This window comes from Geotrypetes seraphini, chromosome 2 (genome assembly GCF_902459505.1).
Source record: "Geotrypetes seraphini chromosome 2, aGeoSer1.1, whole genome shotgun sequence".
Lineage (NCBI taxonomy): Eukaryota > Metazoa > Chordata > Amphibia > Gymnophiona > Dermophiidae > Geotrypetes > Geotrypetes seraphini.
Window position 1 is genome coordinate 458,082,636 of NC_047085.1, and position 10,787 is coordinate 458,093,422.

The window sequence follows — 10,787 nt, forward strand, 5'->3', positions numbered from 1 at the left end:
ACGAATTTAATTTAGATGGATGCAGAAAATAAAGAAGGAAGACCAGAGAAGGAAAGGGAAGAGAGAGAGGAGAGAGAGATGGCAGAGAACGGGGAAGGAGACAGCGATATCAGATCTGAGTCTTGATCCCTTTTTAAAGATGGGCGTAATGTTGGCTATCTTCCAGTCCTCCGGGATCATGCCTGTTTTCAGGGATAGATTGCAAATTTGCTGCAGTAGTTCCGTTATCTCCTCCTTTAATTCCTTCAGAACCCTTGGATGGATTCCGTCCGGACCCGGGGATTTGTCAGTTTTTAGTTTTTCTATCTGCCTGCGTACATCTTCAAGGCTCACTTCCATGGATGTTAATTTTTCTGCTTGATTTCCATTGAAGAATTGCTCAGGATCTGGTATGTTGTATGTGTCTTCTTTGGAAATACAGATGAAAAGAACATGTTAAGTCTTTCTGCCACTTCTTTCTCCTCCATAACCACTCCCTTCCTGCCTCCATTGTCCAGCGGTCCCACTTCTTCCCTAGCCGGTTGCTTCCCTTTAACATATCTAAAGAACGGTTTGAAATTTTGTGCTTCTCTGGCTAGTCTTTCTTCATACTCTCTTTTGGCTTTTCGAACCACTCGGTGACATTCTTTTTGATACTTCCTGTGCTCTTTCCAGTTCCCCTCAGTTTTGTTCTTTTTCCATTTCCTGAATGAGTTTTTCTTATTGCCTATCGCTTCCTTCACTATTTTAGTTATCCACGCCGGGTCTTTTGTTAGACTCTTTTTGCACCCCTTTCTGAATCTGGGGATATACAGATTTTGTGCCTCGCTCACCGTGTTCTTGAGAAAAGACCAGGCATGTTATACCGTTTGCCATTTTTTGGAAGTGTTCCTAAGTTTGTTTCTTACCATTTCCCTCATTGCTTCGTAGATTCCTTTCCTGAAGTTGAAAGTTGTTGCTAAGGTTCTCTTTCCTTTCGGTATTCCTACCTCAACCTTGAACTTGATCATGTTATGATTGCTGTTTCCCAACGGTCCCACTACCTCTACTTCCTTTGCAGGTCCCCTTTAACCCATTTAGGACTAGATCCAGAGTGGCATTTCCTCTCGTTGGATCTCTAACAAGCTGCTCCATGAAACAATCTTGTATAGCCTCCAGGAATTCTGTCTCCCTTGCGCATTTTGAGCTTCCAAGACTCCAGTCTATCCTGGTGTAGTTGAAGTCTCCCATAATAACCGTGTTACCGCTTTTGCATTCTTGCTTCATCTCAGCTTTCATTTCTTCATCGATATCTCCGGTTTGCCCGGGTGGACGATAGTATAGGCCCATCTTTATTTCAGGCCCTTTCCTTCCCGGTATTTTAACCCATAGCGATTCCAGCTTGTTGGTCGTCTCTGCTGTGTCCATTTTTGTCGATTGTATGCTTTCTTTTATGTATAGAGCTATTCTACCTCCTTTCTGTCCTGACCTATCCTGGTGATAGAGCTTGTACCATGGCAGTGCTGTATCCCATTTCTTTTCTTCATTCCACCACGTTTCAGAGACTCCAATTATGTCTATGTCCTCTGCATTGGCCATGGCTTCTAATTCCCCCATTTTGCTTCTTAGGCTCCTTGCATTAGTATATATGCAATTCTTGTTTTGCATTAGTATATATGCAATTTTTGTTTTCATTTCCTTTCCCAGTGCTTCAGTCTTTAGTTTCTTCTCTTTTGTTACATTCCTTCTAACCTCCTCTTCTGGGTTAGTTGACTCCTGTAATTTGTCCCTTGTTTCTTCCCAGCCTTTTTTCCCCTCGGTAACTTCACGGGATACCTTCTTCCGAATCGTCGACACTTGGTCGACTGTCGGCTTTCCCCTTCTTCTTAGTTTAAAGCCTGTTCTATTGCTCTCCTGACGTTGTTTGCTAGAAGTCTTGTTCCCGCCGCGCTCAAATGCAGTCCATCTCTCCTGTAGAGCTTGCTGTTGCCCCAGAACGTTGTCCAGTTCCTCACGAAGTGGAACCCTTCTTCCTCACACCATCTCCTCATCCAAGCATTTATTGATTGTAGTTCCTCCTGCCTTTTCACATCTGCCCTCGGTACTGGTAGGATCTCTGAGAATGCTATCTTCTGGGTCCTCATCTTCAGCTTCCTTCCCAGAATCTTGAACTGTTCTATCAGCGTGCTTCTTCTGTAGTCTCTCCTGCTGACATCATTCGTCCAGATGTGGATCATTACTGTGGTCTCTTCCATCTCCGCTCCTTCCAGGATCTTTCCAATTTTGTCCACAATGTCCTTGGTTCTCGCTCCTGGGAGGCAGGTCACCAGTTGATCCTCTCTCCCTCATGCTATGTGGCTGTCCACATGCCTCAGGATAGATCGCTGACTTTCCCTTCTTTAGGTTTCGCTTCGGTCTCAGGTCAATGTCCTCGGTGTGCTTCGCTGCTTCCTCTCCTAGGCATCGACTAGCCATTTTCTCCCCCTCGTGCGATGTTCCTCTGTAGGTGTCTTCTATGAGGTCATCTGCTTCTTGTTCTCCCTTCCATGTTGGTGTTGGTGTAACTTCATCGTTCATCTGAAGTTTGTTTTCTTCCACTCTCCTCCTGTAGGCTTCCTCAATGAATTTCTCGAGTTCCCTGACCTCCTCCTCAATGTGTCTCTCATTCATGAAGTCTATAGCTGTCCTGATTGGATCCTCTGTAGTGTGAAGTACTTCTAGCTCCTGTATCTTGTCCTCTAGTCGCTTTACTTCCTTCTTCAAGCTTTCCAGCTCCTGGCACCGACCGAGGGGAGGTAGTCATACATATGACAGTCTGTGCAGAACACTGGAAAGCTCATCTTCAGGTTTCCCTCTGCTTCCATTGTCATAGTAACATAGTAGATGATGGCAGATAAAGACCCGAATGGTCCATCCAGTCTGCCCAACCTGATTCAATTTAAATTTTTTTATTTTATTTTTTTTCTTCTTAGCTATTTCTGGGCGAGAATCCAAAGCTTTACCCGGTACTATGCTTAGGTTCCAACTGCCGAAATCTCTGTTAAGACTTATTCCAGCCCATCTACACCCTCCCAGCCATTGAAGCCCTCCCCTGCCCATCCTCCACCAAACGGCCATACACAGACACAGACCGTACAAGTCTGCCCAGTAACTGGCCTAGTTCAATATTTAATATTATTTTCTGATTCTAAATCTTCTGTGTTCATCCCACGCTTCTTTGAACTCAGTCACAGTTTTACTCTCCACCACCTCTCTCGGGAGCGCATTCCAGGCATCCACCACCCTCTCCGTAAAGTAGAATTTCCTAACATTGCCCCTGAATCTACCACCCCTCAACCTCAAATTATGTCCTCTGGTTTTACCATTTTCCTTTCTCTGGAAAAGATTTTGTTCTACATTAATACCCTTTAAGTATTTGAACGTCTGAATCATATCTCCCCTGTCTCTCCTTTCCTCTAGGGTATACATATTCAGGGCTTCCAGTCTCTCCTCATACGTCTTCTGGCGCAAGCCTCCTATCATTTTCGTCGCCCTCCTCTGGACCGCCTCAAGTCTTCTTACGTCTTTCGCCAGATACGGTCTCCAAAACTGAACACAATACTCCAAGTGGGGCCTCACCAATGACCTGTACAGGGGCATCAACACCTTCTTCCTTCTACTGACTACGCCTCTCTTTATACAGCCCAGAATCCTTCTGGCAGCAGCCACTACCTTGTCACACTGTTTTTTCGCCTTTAGATCTTCGGACACTATCACCCCAAGGTCCCTCTCCCCATCCGTGCATATCAGCTTCTCTCCTCCCAGCATATACGGTTCCTTCCTATTATTAATCCCCAAATGCATTACTCTGCATTTCTTTGCATTGAATTTTAGTTGCCAGGCATTAGACCATTCCTCTAACTTTTGCAGATCCTTTTTCATATTTTCCACTCCCTCTACTCCGTCTACTCTGTTACAAATCTTGGTATCATCTGCAAAAAGGCACAGTTTTCCTTCTAACCCTTCAGCAATGTCACTTACATACATATTGAACAGGATTGGCCCCAGCACCGAACCCTGAGGGACTCCACTAGTCACCTTTCCTTCCTTCGAGCGACTTCCATTAACCACCACCCTCTGGCGTCTGTCCGACAGCCAGTTTCTGACCCAGTTCACCACTTTGGGTCCTAACTTCAGCCCTTCAAGTTTGTTCAACAGCCTCCTATGAGGAACTGTATCAAAGGCTTTGCTGAAATCCAAGTAAATTACATCTAGCATATGTCCTCGATCCAGCTCTCTGGTCACCCAATCAAAAAATTCAATCAGGTTCGTTTGGCACGATTTACCTTTGGTAAAGCCATGTTGCCTCGGATCCTGTAACCCATTAGATTCAAGGAAATACACTATCCTTTCTTTCAGCAACACTTCCATTATTTTTCCAACAACTGAAGTGAGGCTCACCGGCCTGTAGTTTCCTGCTTCATCCCTGTGACCACTTTTATGAATAGGGACCACATCCGCTCTCCTCCAATCCCCAGGAATCACTCCCGTCTCCAGAGATTTGTTGAACAAGTCTTTAATAGGACTTGCCAGAACCTCTCTGAGCTCCCTTAGTATCCTGGGATGGATCCCGTCTGGTCCCATCGCTTTGTCCACCTTCAGTTTTTCAAGTTGCTCATAAACACCCTCCTCCGTGAACGGCGCAGAATCTACTCCATTTTCTCGTGTAACTTTGCCAGACAATCTCGGTCCTTCTCTAGGATTTTCTTCTGTGAACACAGAACAGAAGTATTTGTTTAGCACATTTGCTTTCTCCTCATCACTCTCCACATATTTGTTCCCAGCATCTTTTAGCCTAGCAATTCCATTTTTTATCTTCCTCCTTTCACTAATATATCTGAAAAAATTTTTATCTCCCTGTTTTACATTTTTAGCCATTTGTTCTTCCGCCTGTGCCTTCGCCAAACGTATCTCTCTCTTGGCTTCTTTCAGTTTCACCCTGTAGTCCTTTCTGCTCTCCTCTTCTTGGGTTTTTTATATTTCATGATTTCATGAACGCCAACTCTTTCGCCTTTATTTTCTCAGCCACTAGGTTGGAGAACCATATCGGCTTTCTTTTTCTCTTGTTTTTATTGATTTTCTTCACATAAAGGTCCGTAGCCATTTTTATCGCTCCTTTCAGCTTAGACCACTGTCTTTCCACTTCTCTTATGTCCTCCCATCCTAACAGCTCTTTCTTCAGGTACTTTCCCATTGCATTAAAGTCCGTACGTTTGAAATCTAGGACTTAAGTATCGTGCGGCCGCTCTCCACTTTAGCCGTTATATCAAACCAAACCGTTTGATGATCGCTACTACCCAGGTGAGCACCTACTCGAACATTAGAGATACTCTCTCCATTTGTGAGGACCAGATCCAATATCGCTTTTTCCCTTGTGGGTTCCGTCACCATTTGTTTGAGCAGAGCCTCTTGAAAGGCATCCACAATCTCCCTACTTCTTTCCGATTCCGCAGACGGAACATTCCAGTCCGCATCCGGCAGGTTGAAATCTCCCAACAGCAGAACCTCCTCTTTCCTTCCAAACTTTTGGATATCCACAATCAGATCCTTATCAATTTGCTGCGATTGAGTCGGAGGTCTGTAGACTACACCCACGTAGATAGAAGTTCCATCTTCTCTTTTCAGAGCAATCCATATCGCTTCTTCCTCTCCCCAGGTCCCTTGCATTTCGGTCACTTGGATATTGATCTTTACATAGAGAGCTACTCCTCCACCTTTATGACCATCTCTGTCCTTCCTAAAAAGATTATATCCCGGTATGTTTGCATCCCATCCATGTGATTCACTGAACCATGTCTCTGTGATAGCAACAATATCTAGATCTGCCTCTAATATCAGGGCTTGCAGATCATGAACTTTGTTGCTTAGACTGCGAGCATTTGTGGTCATCGCTTTCCAGCTATTTTTCAGCGATAATTTCCTTTTTCGTATGGATTTTTGTGTCGTTTCACTTTCCGTTGCAATACTAAGAAATGAGTTGCTGATATTGCTTATGTTGCAGCCTTTACTACTATCACATCTTTTCTTTTGCCGGGGGTGGTCTCTATAATTGTCCTTCGTACATACACCACCCTCACCTTCTAGTTTAAATGCCTAGAAAAATATTGTCTAAATTTCTCTGCAAGGTTTCTTTTTCCTGCTGTAGTAATATGTAGCCCATCAGTGCAATATAGCTTCTTGTCCTTCCATGTATTTCCCCATCCTCCTATGTACCTGAAGCCTTCTTGATGACACCAGGCTCTGAGCCATCTATTAAAGTCCTCTGTGTTTTTCACTCTTTGCTCTCCTTTTCCATATGCAGGCAGTATTTCAGAAAAAGCTAAAGTCTTTACAAAAGGTTTCACGCCCTCACCAAGCTCCCGAAAAGCTTTCTGTGCTGCAAGTGTGGAGTTGTTGGCCAGGTCATTTGTTCCCAGATGGATAACAACATCAGTGTTAAAATCCTTAGTTTCTTCCTTAATTATAGTCAGTATTTGCCTGGAACTCCTGGTAGCTGAGGATCATTGAAGACATTTCACTATTTTGGTCTCCTCGCCCTGTGTTCCAAGGTTAATGCCTCTGATGATGGAATCCCCTAACAGTAATAGTTTTCTGTTTTTGGCTTTTTTATTTGTACTTAGGGTGCGCTTGTTCTCTTGAGTTACCTTCATTGGTTCCAGTCCCACCTCCCTTCTGTTTTCCTGAGTATCGCAGTGCACTAGTGGAGCGAAGGAATTTTGTCGTTCTCTCACTATCTCTCTGCCTGCTGCTGGTGTCCTCTCTCTCTCTGCCTGCTGCTGGTGTCCTCTCTCTCGCTCTCTCTCTGCCTGCTGCTGGTGTCCTCTCTCTCTCTCTCTGCCTGCTGCTGGTGTCCTCTCTCTCTCTCTCTGCCTGCTGCTGGTGTCCTCTCTCTCGCTCTCTCTCTGCCTGCTGCTGGTGTCCTCTCTCTCTCTCTCTGCCTGCTGCTGGTGTCCTCTCTCTCTCTGCCTGCTGCTGGTGTCCCCTCTCACTCTCTCTCTCTCTGCCTGCTGCTGGTGTCCTCTCTCTCTCTCTCTCTGCCTGCTGCTGGTGTCCTCTCTCTCTCTCTCTGCCTGCTGATGGTGTCCCCTCTCACTCTCTCTCTCTCTGCCTGCTGCTGGTGTCCTCTCTCTCTCTCTCTCTCTCTGCCTGCTGCTGGTGTCCTCTCTCTCTCTCTCTGCCTGCTGCTAGTGTCCTCTCTCTCTATCTCTTTGCCTGCTGCTGGTGTCCTCTCTCTCTCTCTCTCTCTCTCTCTCTCTCTGCCTGCTGCTGGTGTCCTCTCTCTCTCTCTGCCTGCTGCTGGTGTCCTCTCTCTCTCTCTCTCTCTCTGCCTGCTGCTAGTGTCCTCTCTCTCTCTCTCTCTGCCTGCTGCTGGTGTCCTCTCTCTCTCTCTCTCTCTCTCTGCCTGCTGCTGGTGTCCTCTCTCTCTCTCTGCCTGCTGCTGGTGTCCTCTCTCTCTCTCTCTCTCTCTGCCTGCTGCTGGTGACCTCTCTCTCTCTCTCTCTCTGCCTGCTTGCTGTCCTTCTCTGGTGTCCTTGGGTGTAGTGACTTGGCCCTTCTTGAGGCCCTTCGCAAAGGCGCTCTTACTAAGGCTGTGCTCCGTTGGCTCTTCCCCTTTTAAGGGGGAGCTTCGAGTCTGCTTCAAGTGATGTCAGGGAGTGGGAGGAGCTACCTCTCGCCTCAGCCCCTCACACTCTGCCTTTTCTCTGCTCCCTCGTGCCTTCTTCGGTGGATTTTCTCCTCTCTCCCTCCTCTGCCCGACTTCACCTGCCTGCCCCAAACTCTGGCAAGCTGGATCTTCAGAATCTGTGCAGCGTTGGCTCCTCCCCTTTTAAGGGAGAGCTTCGAGTCTGCTTCGGATGATGTCAGGGAGTGGGCGGAGCTACTTCTCACCTCAGCCGCTCACCCTCTGCTTTTTCTCTGCTCCCTCGTGCCTTCTTCGGTGGATTTTCTCTTCTCTTGCTCCTCTGCCTGACTTCACCTGCCTGCCCCAAACTCAGGCAAGCTGGAAAGCTGGATCTTCAGAAGCTGTGCAGCATTGGCTCCTCCCCTTTTAAGGGGGGGCTTCGAGTCTGCTTCGGGTGATGTCAAGGAGTGGGCGGAGCTACCTCTCGCCTCAGCCCCTCACCCTCTGCCTTCTCTCTGCTCCCTCGTGCCTTCTTCGGTGGATTTTCTCCTCTCTCCCTCCTCTGCCCGACTTCACCTGCCTGCCCCAAACTCAGGCAAGCTGGCAAGCTGGATCTTCAGAATCTGTGCAGCGTTGGCTCCTCCCCTTTTAAGGGAGAGCTTCGAGTCTGCTTCGGATGATGTCAGGGAGTGGGCGGAGCTACCTCTCGCCTCAGCCACTCACCCTCTGCTTTTTCACTGCTCCTTCGTGCCTTCTTCGGTGGATTTTCTCTTCTCTCGCTCCTCTGCCCGATTTCACCTGCCTGCCCCAAACTCAGGCAAGCTGGAAAGCTGGATCTTCAGAAGCTGTGCAGCGTTGGCTCCTCCCCTTTTAAGGGGGAGCTTCGAGTCTGCTTCGGGTGATGTCAGGGAGTGGGCGGAGCTACCTCTCGCCTCAGCCCCTCACCCTCTGCCTTCTCTCTGCTCCCTCGTGCCTTCTTCGGTGGATTTTCTCCTCTCTCCCTCCTCTGCCCAACTAAACCTGCCTGCCCCAAACTCAGGACTACTAGATGCTTTTGGATATGGGTTAGGGAACTTTTCATGGCCCTTGAAGACCCTTTAATGACCAGCATTTGGAGTGTCAGTATTCCCTCTAACTGTAACCACCACTCTGGCATCCTATTTTCTGTCCTGATTGTTTAGATTGTAAACTCATTTAAGCAGGGACTGTCTCCTTTGTGACTCTGCACAGCGCTGCGTATGTCTGCTAGTGCTCTAGAAATAATTAATAGTAATCAGTGTCGTAGTAAGGCGAGGCGGTCCTCCTCGGGTACTGTCATGGTGAGGGCACAGGTATCCGTCCTCCTCTCCACCCTGTTCCTTCCCCACCCCCCACTGGCGTGCAACTTCCCTTCCCCCATATCTCTGTAATGTTCCTGGCACGAGCAGCAGCCCCCAACCTGCTGTCATGCAGGCGTCAGCTCTTCCTCTGATGTCACTTCGTGGACCCGCACCTGACGCGACAGCAGGTTGGAGGTTGCTGCTCGTGCCAGGAACATTATAGAGGTACGGGGGAAGAGAAGCAGTGCGTGCATGGCAGGAGGGGTCGGGGAAGGAGCATGTGGAGGTAGTGGGTGGAGAAGGGGGTGGGGGAGGTGTACCACCACCCCGGGCGTCTCTCACCCTCACTACACCACTGATAGTCGTAGTACTATATGCAAAAGTGTGTTAATGCTCTTGTTTAAAATTAATTACACCTTATGAGGTACATTTAACGTCTCTGTAACAGTGCGCCCTTCAAATTATATAACACAGCCTAGTAAATAGGACATTTAATATTATGAAATCAAATTTGAGCAACCAAAATTACCATCTTACGTTGCTATGATATTAATGACAATACCGGATATTGTCAGTCAAAAGATGTTGATACAAGCACACAATAAGAAACATAACCAGGAAATGAAAGTGAAACCTTGTCATTCCTACATACATATACCCAGAAACACTAAATACTATAAAAGAATCAAAGGACAATGACTGAACTTCAATATAAGAATAACAGGGAGTAATACATTTTTGCCCTGAGCCTGACAAAAAGAATCTTTAATTAATCTGTTACCAAAAGTAGTAGGCAGGTAGTGACTAGAAAAACTCTCAAAGGAATGTGGAAATGTAGGACTTTATATACATGTAATAATATATAAGGGAGCAAACTTAATGTTTCCAACAATGTTGCATTAGATAATAAGTTTGCTAATGATGAGTTGCACTAAAGGATAAACCGGGAAAGTAATTAGTATCAAATGGCAAGCCTCAAAACCAGAAAACAGATTACATAATAGTTCACTACTGGGATCAGAAGCCCAGCTGATAACATTGGCTTGCTCTTAACAGTCAGGAAAAACAGAACAGTAAAAGAACTCCTATAAAATCCCAGACTCCATCATTCCAAATCAGAATCCCTTATGCAAATCATCTGTAGTTTAAGAAAATCAATAATAATAAAATCCTAAGCGTGCATGCGCACTTAGGGTTTCTTGATCCCTGCCGCCGTGTTTTCTGTTCCCTGGCCGAATTCTATTATAGAACAAGGCGGCAGGGAACACTCCGGAGCTTCCCCCATCCAGCCCTCACTCACAAACCGCTGCCGATGCCTTCAAAGGAGCCTGGTGAGGATTGCGGCGGCTGTAGCAAACTTTGCAGGCCGCACAGCACCTCGGTAGCACGTTTCCTCTGATGTACGCGATCGCATCAGAGGGAACGTGCTATCGAAATACAGAGCGGCCTGCGAGGTTCGCAAAAGCAGGCCGCGATCCTCACCAGGCTGCAAACGACCATGCTGGACCGGGGGAGCAGGGAAGAGTGACAGGGGGAACAGGGAAGAGGTGCTACTGGACTGGGGGAGCAAGGAATAGGGACAGGGGGAGCAGGGAAGAGGTGCTGCTGGACCGGGGGAGCAGGGAAGAGGGACAGGGGGAGCAGGGAAGAAGTGCTGCTGGACCGGGGGAGAATGGAAGAGGTGCTGCTGGACCGGGGGAGCAAGGAAAAGGGACAGGGGAGCAAAACATGGGGGAGCAGGTAAGGGGTGCTGCTGGACTGGAGGAGCAGGGAAGAGGGACAGGGGGAGCAGGGAAGAGGTGCTGCTGGACCGGTGGAGCAGGGAAGAGGTGCTGCTGGACCGGGGG